Source organism: Centrocercus urophasianus, unplaced genomic scaffold, assembly GCF_019232065.1.
Source record: "Centrocercus urophasianus isolate 14NV4802_14NV808 unplaced genomic scaffold, USGS_Curo_1.0 seq_11, whole genome shotgun sequence".
In the NCBI taxonomy this organism is placed as follows: domain Eukaryota; kingdom Metazoa; phylum Chordata; class Aves; order Galliformes; family Phasianidae; genus Centrocercus; species Centrocercus urophasianus.
In genome coordinates, this window is record NW_024884253.1 from 80,158,188 (window position 1) to 80,171,200 (window position 13,013).

At 41.5% G+C, this 13,013-nt stretch overlaps 1 protein-coding gene and 1 non-coding gene across 2 annotated transcripts in view; both read left to right on the top strand.

The window, feature by feature from the left end:
• The window catches only part of FARS2 (phenylalanyl-tRNA synthetase 2, mitochondrial), a 232,474-nt gene that overhangs the window by 137,029 nt on the left and 82,432 nt on the right, over positions 1–13,013 (top strand). The window lies entirely within an intron of this gene.
• TRNAP-CGG lies at positions 12,338–12,409 on the top strand. The gene has a single exon. It is a non-coding gene; the product is annotated as a tRNA-Pro (tRNA).

Below are 13,013 nucleotides of genomic sequence, written 5' to 3' on the forward strand. Positions count from 1 at the left end.
TTCTCCAGTATCAGTGCAGGAAGGCTTAAATCAGCTGGGATCACTGGTCTATGGGGGAGTCGGGCTGACAGCTGCATAGATGTCTGACAAATTCTGAATTAGTAGAGCATGAAAGTGCTTATTGCTGCTGCCTTTTACCATTTTCCTTGGTTTGTTTGTGAACAGCTTTATTAACCTTTTTTACAAGTGAAAAATTTAAAAGGAAAATCAACAGTGATAATGCTGAGGCAGTCATCATGTCCAACCAGAGCTGCATCCATTTTTGAGTTCATGGCAGTTCTGGCACATCTTAAAAATAAGAAGTTGCATACAAACATGCGAAAGAACTTTACAGTAAGAGTGGCAAGGCACTGGAACAGGCTGCCCAGAGAAGTGGTAACGTCTCCTTCAATATTCAAGATCCATCTGCATGTCTACTTGTGCAACCCATTGGAGGGTATTGCTTTAGTAGGGGGATGGACTTGATGACTGGGACTTGAGGTCCCTTCCAACCCCTGTGATTCTGTGATTTGGTGATCTTGTCTGATAGAGTCAAAACAACGTTTGGATAGGCTTTTTTTTCCTTTTGCTTCTCTAGCACTATCACTGGGGCAGTCAGATAGTAGTTACTGCTTACAGAAAGAAGACAGTTTTGCCACTTTTCCTGAAGTGGATCTGGTTTCCTGTATCTCTTATAGCAAATCTGGTCATTTGGTTTTGTAGAGATAGTCACAAAATTGAGCTTTATTGATTTAAACACATTTTGAAGTGGTAACATGAATCATGAGATGCAGTGTAATAGTGGCTGTCTTCAAGGTAAAGGAACAATCAGCTGCCAGTGTGCTCTGTCTTAAACCACAGAGAATGACTGCAGTAATATAACCTGACCATTAATTACTGCTGTATTGCAATAATGTGTTGGCAGTTGCTGTACCCCAGCAAACAGTCCAGTGAAAACGTTGAAAACCTGGGAGTATAAAGTGTGAGATAGGAGCAGAGAAGATAGAAAGATGGGTTACTTAAATTCTTTTCACTGTTCTACAGCAATAGTCTGTCCAGTGTTTCAGAAAGCTTGCTTTTTTTTTTCCTCTGGTGTCAAAAACTTCTTAAAAAAAATCATTCTAACCCTTAGTTTATAATTTTCAGTGCTGTCTCTCAAGACTGCTAGTGTCTGGCTTGACTTTTTTTGTTCAGAAGGTAGCCTGTATTCAGCCTTCATATACTGAGCCTTTTGAGCTCAGTACTTTCTACCCATATATACTGACATTGCATTTTAAGGGTAATGACTCTTTGAATGAGAATGTTGTAAATAATCTCTGGTGCTACCATTGAGTCTTTATTGATGAGAATTGGTTTCAGCTATGCTGTATAGCCAGGTTAGCAGGCCTTCTGCACCTGTCTTTCTAAAGAGATGTAATTAATTTATCCTGGGGTTTATTCATATCTTATTTGAAAGAGAAATTTTTGTCTGTCTTGCACTGTTGATGTTTAAGAAATCTTGAAGGATATTAGAAAAGTGATAGATTTTCTATACACAAAGGCAGTGCAGTATTTTTATGTGTATGTTTGGTGGCCCTGCTAGGCAGGGGGGTTGGAACTACATGATCCTTGAGGTCCCTTCCAACCCGGGTGATTCTATGATTCTGTGATTCTGTGATTCTGTGAAGCAGTATGGACTACGTTTTCTGAGAGCCTTTTGCTGCTCGAATTTAATGCTACAGCCTCACAAGGCCTGGGTAAATGTCCATCCTAATGTGCTTAACTGTGATAGACTTCTCAACCTTTGGATACTCCCCTGTCCCTTCTTATAATCTGGATATTATCCACCAACTGAAGTATTTTTCTTTCTGTTCATTAAAATGTTCTTCAAACAGATTAAGACCACGGTGAACAGCAGTAACATTTAATAATAGCTTGGCTAAACGTATTCTTGTTCTGAATGGAATTTAATTTGAGTTTTTTTCCTGGGACATAAATATATGTTTTGTGCCTTTAAGCAGCCTGAATGTGTCAAGTTTTTTCCTACGTCATCAGTTGCTGAATTGATGCATGTAGGCTTCAGTAGGTCAGAAAGCTGCTGGGAAAGCTGACAGTGCTTGTACCATTGGGGTCACTCAGCACAGCAGTGCTAGAGTGCTGCTCCCCACACATCAGCTTGTGTTGATTTGGATTACCTAAATCGCTGCAGCTATGATTTGACAGAAGTCACAGCAGCGTGGGGCTACTTACCTGCCTTCAGTCACTTATGTGTAGGGCTTCTGTTCAGGCTGTGAAATGAAGAGCTGAGGGTGGACAGGGCAGGAAAGACTAAGCACCTGCAAGGCGTAACATAGTAAAACAAATGGCCTGGATCCGATCTACTGCACTGTTATCTCTCTGCTCATCAGAGTTCTGAGCAGAGTTGCGTGTAATCACTTTTTGGCCCATGTTGAACCTGCATTCTTAAAAGAAAAAGATATGTCTGTGGGCTGACAACTTACAAGAAAAGGTACAAAAATGAAATGACATTTAGGGAAGGAAGACTCTCACAGTTGAGGTGAAGTGCAGTGTGCCCAGAGGTGTTGATTAAGATGAATGGACTCTGGAGACAGGGCAGCTCCCAGAACCTCCATCACTGCGCTGCCAGACTGAGCAAGCTGCACGTAGTGCCCACTGACTACTCTTGCCTCACAAAATCACTTTGGGCTGATGCTGGCAGTGGCTACTGCTGCTGCTGTTCTTTTAAATGAGTATTTTGATTGCAGATGAGTCTTGTAGCCTGGTCTCAGGTCAGACAGAAGTATGCTTATGTTGTTTTGAAGCGCTATCTGATTCCTAGCTAAATGCAGACTTCCTAGGTGGGATTGTAAGGGTGCTTTCTTCTTGTTTTCCTCATTTCTGCAGTATCTATATTATTCTGCAATATCTACAATAGCTCTCGCACCACCTACATCTCAGCACCCCCTTTCATCACCTGAAGGGGCTGCTACTTCCTTGTATCTGCTGGCACGTGCAGTCTCTCCAAACTGTTTCTTCCAAACAGTGCTAGCTTCTACTTGTAACAGTAGACTTTCTAACCATGATCATTTTAATAGAGACTGGATGCATGGAGCTCCTAGAGCATCTCTGCTGGGAGTGAGGAGAGCTGAGTAGCTTGTACTGTTCACTGTTCACTGTTCACCTCCCACACAGCTGTAGCCAAAATGATGTATGTAGTCCTAAAATAGGAGCCTGTTTCTGCTTTGAGAAGTGTCCAGTCAAGGTTAGCAGGGATGATGCTCAGAAAAGGGATGATGCTTCAGAAAGCTGATGTTGTGTAGAAATAAATGATTCGTTACACAAAGTGAGCTTATCTTGGTGGACAACAGATTGGCTATGAGCCAACAGTGTGCTCCTTGGGGCCAAGAAGGCCAATGGTCTCCTGGGGTGCATTAAAAGAGCACAGCCAGCAGGTCGAGGGAGGTGATCCTACCCTCTACTCTGCCATGGTGAGGCTACGTCTGGAATGCTGTGCCCAGCTCTGGGCTCCCAAGTTCAAAAAAGACAGAGATCTCCTAGAAAGAGTCCAGTGGAGGGCAACAAAGGTGATCAAGGGCCTGGAGCATCTCCCTTATGAGGAAAGGCCAAGTAACCTGGGGCTATTCAGCCCAGAGAAAGTACAAGAGTCAGGTCCATTGGGGGGGATTCTTTTCAGTGGCGAGCAACAATGGAAGAAGGGGCAGTGGGCACAAACTGAAACACAGGCAGCTCCAGACTAACACAAGGAAGAACTTCACTGGGAGAGAGATGGTGCCCTGGGACAGGCTGCCCAGAGAGGTGGTGGAGTCTCCTCCTATGGAGATATTCAAGACCTATCCAGATGATTTCCTGCGAGACCTGCTGTAGGGAGCCTGCTTTAGGATGGTCCTGGCCTCAGTGATCTCTAGAGGACCCTTCCTACTCCTAAAATTCTGTGATTCTGTCATTCTCCTATGGAAAGTAACAAAGGTTACCTCACTTCCATTTGCCTTCGTTCAGTGTGCCATATGAATTAGACCCCTACACAGAGCATCTTTATGTTGTTACTGTGCACTTTTCAGTTTACTGAGGCAGTCATCATCCCTGTGCATCTTTCTTGTGCACATAACTGATTGTTCCTGAGAGACAAGGTAGCTTGTCCTGAAGCCTTAGTAGATTATGAATATAAAATTCACTTGCAGGTCCAAGGGAAATGTTTTATAAATTAAACCTTTTTAATCTATGTTCTTTTTTCCAGGCTTTGGAAAACAGATCATTTCACGTGTAAGCCAACTATTTCAACCAATTTAATCTTACTGCGTTCAGAGCAAAAAATGAGTCTGTCTAATCCATCATTAGTATGCTATACTATATAATTTATATTTATCTTCTTATTCTGTGATTAGCTTTATTTTCCAATAAAAAAAAAATGGATTCACTAGGTGCTACATTTTCAGATATTTTTCATCAAGATTAGGTAACTCCAAACTTAAATGGTTATTCATTTATTATGCTTACTTTCTAATAGTGCATCTATTAAAGGCAAATGCACAGCCATTAGTATGTAAATTCAACTTGGATGTCTGAACAAATGAGGTACAGCCTCAACTGTGATTTATTGTCTAATTAGTTTTACTGTAATTGAAGATGTATAAAGTGTGTGTGTATACGCATGTGGAGGTACAACAGAATAGGTGATGGAATAGCATAAATATTTTATTGGCATGACTTTGGGAAAGTTGAATTTTCCTGTGTGTGACTTCTGTAGATCATACTAAATGAATGTCAATAAAACCTTTACAGTGCCATGTAGCATCTTGGGCTTGTCTGTAAGCTCTGCAGAACATTGTGAAATTTGTTTTTTTTTTATTTTGGATAAGCAAAGAAAGACGGCAAAAATACCTTCTTTTCTGGGAGGCCATGTACTGAACTGCATGATTGGATTAGAAATTGCTTGACCAAGTCTTCTCTCATCAGGGTGTTGTATAATTTATAGCCAGTGCTCCAGGAACCTGAGTCCTCTGGCTTCAGACAGGCAAAGTACTGAAGCATATGCTGAGCTTTTCACTTGTGAGTAATCAATGAGTTAGTTCCTGTTCTCAAAGTCAGGTATATCCTAAATGCTTTAGTAGGTTTGGGTCAGAGTTCTCTTACTAGGATCCAAGAGTGATCAGTGCCTTGTAGGGTTGAAGTTGAGAGAACTTTCAAAATGGCTGTTGTAGGCATTTGGAGTTCAGTGTACCAGTCAGTCTTCAGTCTGTCTTCTTGCTACAGCTTTGGGGCTCTTCCTTCAGGTACAGAACATGTCATTTATCCTTGTTCAAATCTTGTAAGGTTACAGTTGTCTCATTCCTTCAGGCTGCTTAGATCCCTCTGTATGACAGTCTGGTTACTGAGTGTGTCAGCTCCCACTGTTTGGTGTCATTCTTCAGATTTTGTGAGCAAGCACTGGATCACCACTCCCAGGTCACTGAGAAAGATGTGAAACTGTACAGGTACCAGTATAGACAGGCACCTGCAATACTCTACTTATACTCTGCAGGAAAGCCATTAAGAACTCATTAACCAGTGCTGAGTCTATCCATACAAAAGGCATTTTTCACATATCTCTTTATTCAGCCTTCCAGACAAAAATGTCCTAACTCGGGCACAAGAATTCTTTAAGAGACAATGCCAAAAACCTTTCTAAAATCATTAATCATCAAAAAAGGTAAATTATAGCTGCTGTTCTCTCCCTTTACTGGATTAGAAATCTCGTCAGAGGAAGCATTCAGGTTGGTCAGGCTTGATTCAGCTTTGGTAAATCCATGTTGGCTAGTTCCAGTCACTTCCTTTTCCTCCGTGTGTGCAGAAATGTGTTTCAAGATGACCCACTGCATGGTTTTCCATGACAAAGGTGAAGCTTACCAGCCTTTGGTTCACTGGTTTGCCACCAGGCTTTTCTGAAGTCTGGCACTATTGCGTGTCTCTTGTCATTGGGGATCTCTCATGATCTCCATAACCTTTCATAGGTAATAATTCCCCTCTTGTGAATGCACATCAATGCACTAGACTCAAACCTTTGATCCACCTGGCTTTAAGCTTTGCTCAGTCTGACCTGTGGAGTACACCAGTACAGTTTTTATGACATGGCAGATTATTTTAAAAGTTGAATTTATTTCTTTATTTCTTCAAATTCTCAACTATGCGGGAAGTACAGGGCCTTATAATAAATGTAGAGAGTGCCATGGAGGTTTTGGAAGCTTGAAATGTGAAATACTCCTATTCCCACTTAGAAGATGTCCTTTCTTTTGACCGTAGTTCCAGTCAGACACAGCAATTTAAACTCCTCTACATTTCAAAGATTTTGATGCTTTTGTGATTGTTATCTACTGCCTGTTCCCAGAGCCTTGGTTCTCTCAGTACAGGATAAGAGGCATAATATTTTGTTCTTTCCTGTGTGCTTTTCTGCTTTGCTCTTCCAGTTGCACTGCAGCAGCCATGTATGTAACTACACTGAGAAGCAGTGGATCAGGGACCTTTTTATCTCTATGCTTCCTGAAAGCCTTATCAGTCCCCAGATCCACTTCACAGTTCTGCCCCATCCCCTCAGCACAACTGAGGAGACAGCACCTTTGTTTTTAGAGGCAGGATAAACAAAAATTGACATCAGAAAAGTGGAGAAAAAAGAATGAAGGTGGCTATGCCACAAAGCAGTGTGCCACAGCATTGTGGCCTGCAAGAGAAATGTCACAGATGAGGATAGAAAGAAGAGTTTCTTCTACATGGGAGTCTTCTGCCTTTTCACACAGAATCACAGAATCACAGGGGTTGGAAGGGACCTCAAGAGATCACTGAATCCAACCCCTACAAAGCAGGTTCCATACAGCAGGTCACACAGACAGGTGTCCTGCCAGGACTGGAATATCTCTGTTGAAGGAGACTCCACAACCCCTCTGAGCAGCCTGTTCAGTGCTCCATCACCCTTATCATAAAGTTCTTCTGCATGTTAGTACAGAACTTCCTGTTCAGTTTTTACTACATTACTTCTTGTCACATCTCTGCACCGCTGGGAAGAACCTGGCCTCATCCATTTGCCTCCCACCTCTCTTTAGATATTCATAAACATTTATTAGATCCCCTCTCAGTCTTCTTTTCCCCAGGCTGAACAGACCCAGGTTATTCAGCCTTTCCTCATATGGGAGATGCTCCAGGCCCTCCTTGTGGCCCTCTGCTGAACTCCTGCTAGGAGATCCCTGTCTTTTTTGAGCTGGGGAGCCCAGGACTGGTGACATTAGCCTAAATGTGGCCTCACCAGGGCAGAATAGAGGGGGATGGTCACCTCCCTCAACCTGCTGGCCTCACTCTTGTTAATGCACCCCAGGAGACTGTTGGCCTTCTTGGCCACAGGCACACACTGCTGGCTCAGACATCCAAAACTGCATTCCTGGAGGAAAGAATGAATTCTGTAAGTAATTGAAAGGAACGTCAAGGACTGGTGAAGAAAGGACAGAATAACTTGGAACTCATGCAGCTGTTCTTGAGGGTTTTTTTGTTATTTAGGTTCCAGTGGTGGCATCGTAAGTGAGACACAACTGTGCAATAACCATGAGATCCAAAGGCCACAGAGTTTGTAAACATGTGCTTTGTGTCTCTGTCTTCCCAAACCAGGTGTTTTCCATTGTTCTTCTGAACAATTAATGTAAAAATACTGCCACATAAAAGAAGGAGCATAACCTGTTTAAAACAACAAATAAAAGAGTCAAGGTCACAATTTTTCAGCTTCTCTTTGCTCCTGAAAGCTGGAATGAAATGGGAGAAACCCAGCCTCTCAATTCTTTTTGGATAACATCCACAGCATATCCAGTAAAAAGCTTTGGCACAAACAGAAGGAAGAACAGTGTTTCAAGAATGCCCATTTCACGTGTCAGTGAATGTAGAACATTTCATTTGTTAAGAGGATGCTCGCTGAACACTTAGAAAATATGGCAATTGTAACAGGGATGTTGTCAGTACAAACTGAAGACTCCCAGTAGCTGGGAACAAACCATCAGGGATTTCCTTCCAATTGGAAAAATAAAAAAAAGATTTAAAAACAAAAAGGAGCAACTGTACCCTTCCAATATCAAGTAAAGGAGAAATGAATTTCCGATTCCCAGTATTGCTGCAGTGTAGCCAGTAGAATCATGTTGCTACAGGCAAAAGCCAGTGCAACCCACTGTAAGGTCCACCTGATACTATTTAAATGATTGCTTAGCAAAATGTGCTAAGCTGCCAGAAGCATGTGTTATTGTGGTTCCCTCTGATCTCTAAACCTCATCTATTTGCTGTTGGGCTGGTTTAGGCTCTTTAAAACAAATGGCTCACAAATGAGTAATTCTTCTACTGAATATATCAAACAATCTTTATTGCATCCCAAATGATGAAGTATAATGGGTAGAAGGAATGATCAAATAAGACATGAAACTGTTTCCAGACGTGATATATATGCTGAAACCCACATTAAATTAATATTAGGTGAAGAAGGAGTAAGCCTGGAAATCTGAAATAACGGTAGAATTTGGATTGGTTATGTCAAGTTATGACAACCAGCTGCTGTTGGTTACAGCAGGAATCCACAGATGTTAAGTGCTTTCAGTCTTACTGCCTACAGAAGTGTGTAGGTAATAAGGAGGGTAATTCACATGCTCTTGCCAGTGTTTTTCTAATATAGGTTTAATTACAGTGCAGCGAATAGAATTCTTTCTAGAAGAATAGCACAGGAACTATCTTCACTTTAGTCTTTGGCCCTGACCTGAGAATTAAATCAATTTCCCTACTCAATAGTTCTGTTTTCCCTGCTGCTTACTGTTGTCCTGCAGTTACCATGTACCTCCTGCCTCAGAATGGTTTCTCTAGCTCAGAAGGCTCTTCAGGACGGAGGCAGTAGTTTTGTGCTCTGCCTACCTAATGGAATGCTATCAGCCCTCGATAATTATCACAAAAACTGCCTGCAGCAAAGTTAAATATACCTTTGCAAGTGTACATTATCATTTAATGAAAGAAAAGCTCCTGTTTTAATGTGTACCTAAGCACTTGTACTGTGTAAGTGCGTGCTTTGGAGATTCAGAGGTCTTTTCTGGTAATCGTACACTACCCAATAAATGTTCAAAATATGTATGTATATCTTGGTATCAGTAGGAAACCATGCACTGCAACTCTTTTTCCAGTTTTGTATAAAAAGTTGGGTTTTGTCAAAGGTGACAAACTTTATAGCTGTTCTAACATTTGTGCAAACGTTGTGCATGAAAGATGCATCCTGTAAAGGGCTTTTGGTAAAGTGGTCTCTAAAACCATGCTTAAACCCTTACAGCCATTGTCTGCATCATGATTAGCCATTGCAGCTGAACCGTAGAGCCTCACTAGGAATTGAGGGCTGGGGAGAAGGTGTCTGGGTGCATGTATGTGTATGCATGAACAAGAGCACCATTTAGAAGTACACAGTGTTAATAAAAACCCTGAATTTCAGCTACTACTTCTCTGATCAGCATGTGAATTAAGCTACAGAGAACAGCCAAACAACACAAGGCATGGTTGGAAAAGGCTATTGTTTTTATTATGCTTGTCCTGAACTGCATTCATCTGCATGAGCCATAGAAGTGACCACCTGCAACAGAAAGTGAAAAATAAGTAATGCTTTGGTGTGCATTTGCTGCAGAGGATTAGTCTTGCTTTTGCAATTTTTCAAAAAATTAAATAATGAAGATAAATGACCTCTGTTGGGGATTCTTGCATCCTCCTGTGGATGCATTAAATGCATGTTGCACAACTATTCCATACATAACCCCTTCTCCTAAATCAGGAGTAATGAATCCATTTTCTGATTCTTGTAAAACAAGGGAAAGTGTTACAAAATAGCCTTCTGCACATAGGAGTTTGGATGTGCACTTGACACTGTAAGTGTTCTTTATGTTTTGTAATTGCATATTTAAATGCTTTGCATAGCTCTTGTCCTTTTTTGTCTTGGAGTCTTCTGGGTCTGTTGTAGCATCTTTGTAGCTTTCTGTTTGGAAGGACTCAGGGTTCACCTGAAAAAAAAAAAACAAAAACAAAAACGCTTTTCTCTCTCTTTGGACAAGAAAGTAGAGCCTTTCATTCCAGTTTCTCTCTAGTTTACCTGCTGTTCTTTACAGTTGGATATTGTTTCAAGCTTCCTGCACTACCCTTGTGTTTTGTTGCTGGTTTAGTACTTTGGGGGAATTTTGAGGGGAAAAAGTATGAGGCATCAGCATCACTTCTGGAAGTCTCTGCTTTTTAGGAGGAAGAGAAAAAAATTACAGCTTGTTAGGCAGGACAAAGAGACCTTGCAAAGGTGTTGCATGTGCCTCTGAGATTTGGGCTACATTTTTATTTTGGTTGCAAGCCATATTCAGGTGTTCTGGAGATTCTATCATTTAAACAATAACTTTCCAGAGCTGGGAATTTAATGAGAAGAAAAGAAAATATAATCAGTGACATGTTTTATGAGCTTTCTCGTCTAAGCTGTAATAAAATGTTGGGTCCAATTTGTTTCTATTGTTACACTGTGTAGTTGGAAGAAATACGTCTTCATATTACTGCGGTCTCTTTCTGAATACTTGTATTTTTTATTTAGATAGAAATCTTTTACATGAACCGTTGATGTGTGCTGTATTTTACCTCACTGTGCTATTTATCTAAGCACTGTTATTAAGCATTATGATGAAAAACTGTATAAACCAAACCAACAGATAGGAGGAAACCTGACTTCTGAGCATGGGAAATACTGAATGCCAGCTGCAGCCAATGCCTTTTGCAGGAGTCACAGGTGCACAGCACAGCCAAGGAATGCATTTTTAGTATCTGCTGAGAAGCTGAGTTTCTATAGACTTACACCACTTTATTGTCTGTTCCTTGCAGGCATGGTAGATCATTCTTATAAAAGTACAAGATTGGGACATGAAATCTTCATTCATTGTCAACTTGTTTTCTGTGGTCTGTGTCTTCTCTCCCCTTTTTATACCTGCTACAAAAAAAAAAAAAAAAAAAAAAAAAAAAAAAAAAAAGAAAAAGCCTGACAAAGTGATTCTACCTCTGTGGTTGGAGATTTGGGTAGAAGGGCAGATCGAATATGGACAGACGGATAGGGCAGTTGTAGCTGTCAATTTTGAGACCTTCATTAATGCTGGCTCAGCAGCTGTCACCAAGTTCTGTTCATAAGAGGTTATTTTCAGGACTATGGAAACAAATACATCTCCATCCAATTTTCTTGACAGAGACTAGGACCACAAAGAGTTAATACTGTTTACCATTTTGAGAATTCCAAATCTACTGAATTCCTTCCCCACAACACAACCTTGCTCGTTTTCTGTAAAGAACACCACAACGTGGGTTGTCCCATCTGCTCCTCTTTGTGTCAGAACAATTCTCTGATAGCAACTGCTCAGATGAAAAAGAGATTCCATAAACAGTTTTAATTTGCTTTTGATTGCCTTGCTGTAATGTACGTGTGTTTGAAATGGGATAAGTTTAGCACCATGAAGCTAGTTTGCTCAGTGGGCTATCAACTGGGAACCAATAGCCTGAGGGAAGAAGCATGAGCAGAGCTGCTGCTATAGGAACATGTAAGACTGATCTCGTCTTTGCCCTGCTGTTTTCAGATGGGTTTGTAAGAAATTGCGAAGATGTGAGAGTGAGTAGTAGAGAGACGACATTCCCTTGTGGTACTTCTGCCTGCGAATCTTACCTCTTCTATGGGAATGAGAAAATACTTGTGACCACTCAAGCACAGAGCAGATCATCTATCATCAGTACTGAGGAATCATCTGTATTTATCTTTTTGGAGTTTTTCATAATCAGATTGCAAGTGGCAAGGCATATCCCTATACCCAAGTGCATGCATATCTTGAAATATCTTTGCACTGTATGCACTGTAAGACTGTGATAACCCTGCTTTCCATAGGGTGAGGTCAATTCTTTTTTTATGTCCTTCTTGTACTTCTTCAGTTCCTCACTGTCATATAAAAATAGCCTATTCTGTGACAATAGAGGTAACTCTTTTGTACTTGGATAACATCACAAAAGACATGCATTTCTTCTCAGTTTTTTGACTGCAAGGTCTACTTAAAGTATATATTTGCACTCAGAATCATATTACAGCTTTAAACTTGAAGCCTTGCCCATGTTGCAGCATAAAACAGTGTCTTGTTTAAGAAAGCACTGTCCCTTTCCAGTGGCACACAGAGGTGTAATAAGTAGCAGTAATTCTGGGTGGGCTTGCTTAACTTAAAAGCTTTCCAGGTTTTCGTTTTGCTACAGCATCACTGCTCATCCTGGTGCTTGCAGGTGTAGCAGCAGCGTCAGGGCGCTGGGAGTAAAACATGGGCGGGGCGCCGCGTAGCGCATCGGCTCGTTGGTCTAGGGGTATGATTCTCGCTTCGGGTGCGAGAGGTCCCGGGTTCAAATCCCGGACGAGCCCTTCTTTGGCGCAGTGACTAGAGGAATTTGCCTTTTTAAAGCAGGCCGTTGTGGTGAGCGACCATTCCTCCCTGATTGAAGGCTGCTGAGACTTAGCTAAGAAAAAACAGTCTCTGCTCCATGGCACCTTCCTACTTTCCCCCTCTTCCCCCTCTCCCACCCCCCCCAAAATTTTTCCTTTATTTCTGTAATTCTGTCACTTTTTCCCTCAGGAATGAGAGAAGTCAGGACAGAGTGTTTTACCATGGTGAGGCAGCACAGTTGTTTGTAACCCTGTGCTGTTTTATGGTGGAGGCTGCTGCTGACAAACAAGTGAGCCTTTCTTCCGGACACATAACTTTTTTCCCAAGGTATTGATCTCTAGAGCAGAGTGTGACATCCATCTCCCTTTCTTTGCTTCCATGAAGGAATGTGAACTACAGTAGCCAGAGTAGAGAACTGGGATACTGTTTAATTGATTTGAGCTGTGGCTATGGTTGGCAAGTCTAGTCAGCTGCAGTACTGGAAGGCAAATGCTCCTTGTGGCATATGTGGCTTTCACTTGGGCTCTCTTCTGAAAGGAAAGAGCAGGATCTGAACTGGGGCTCCTGAACACATCTTAGAAA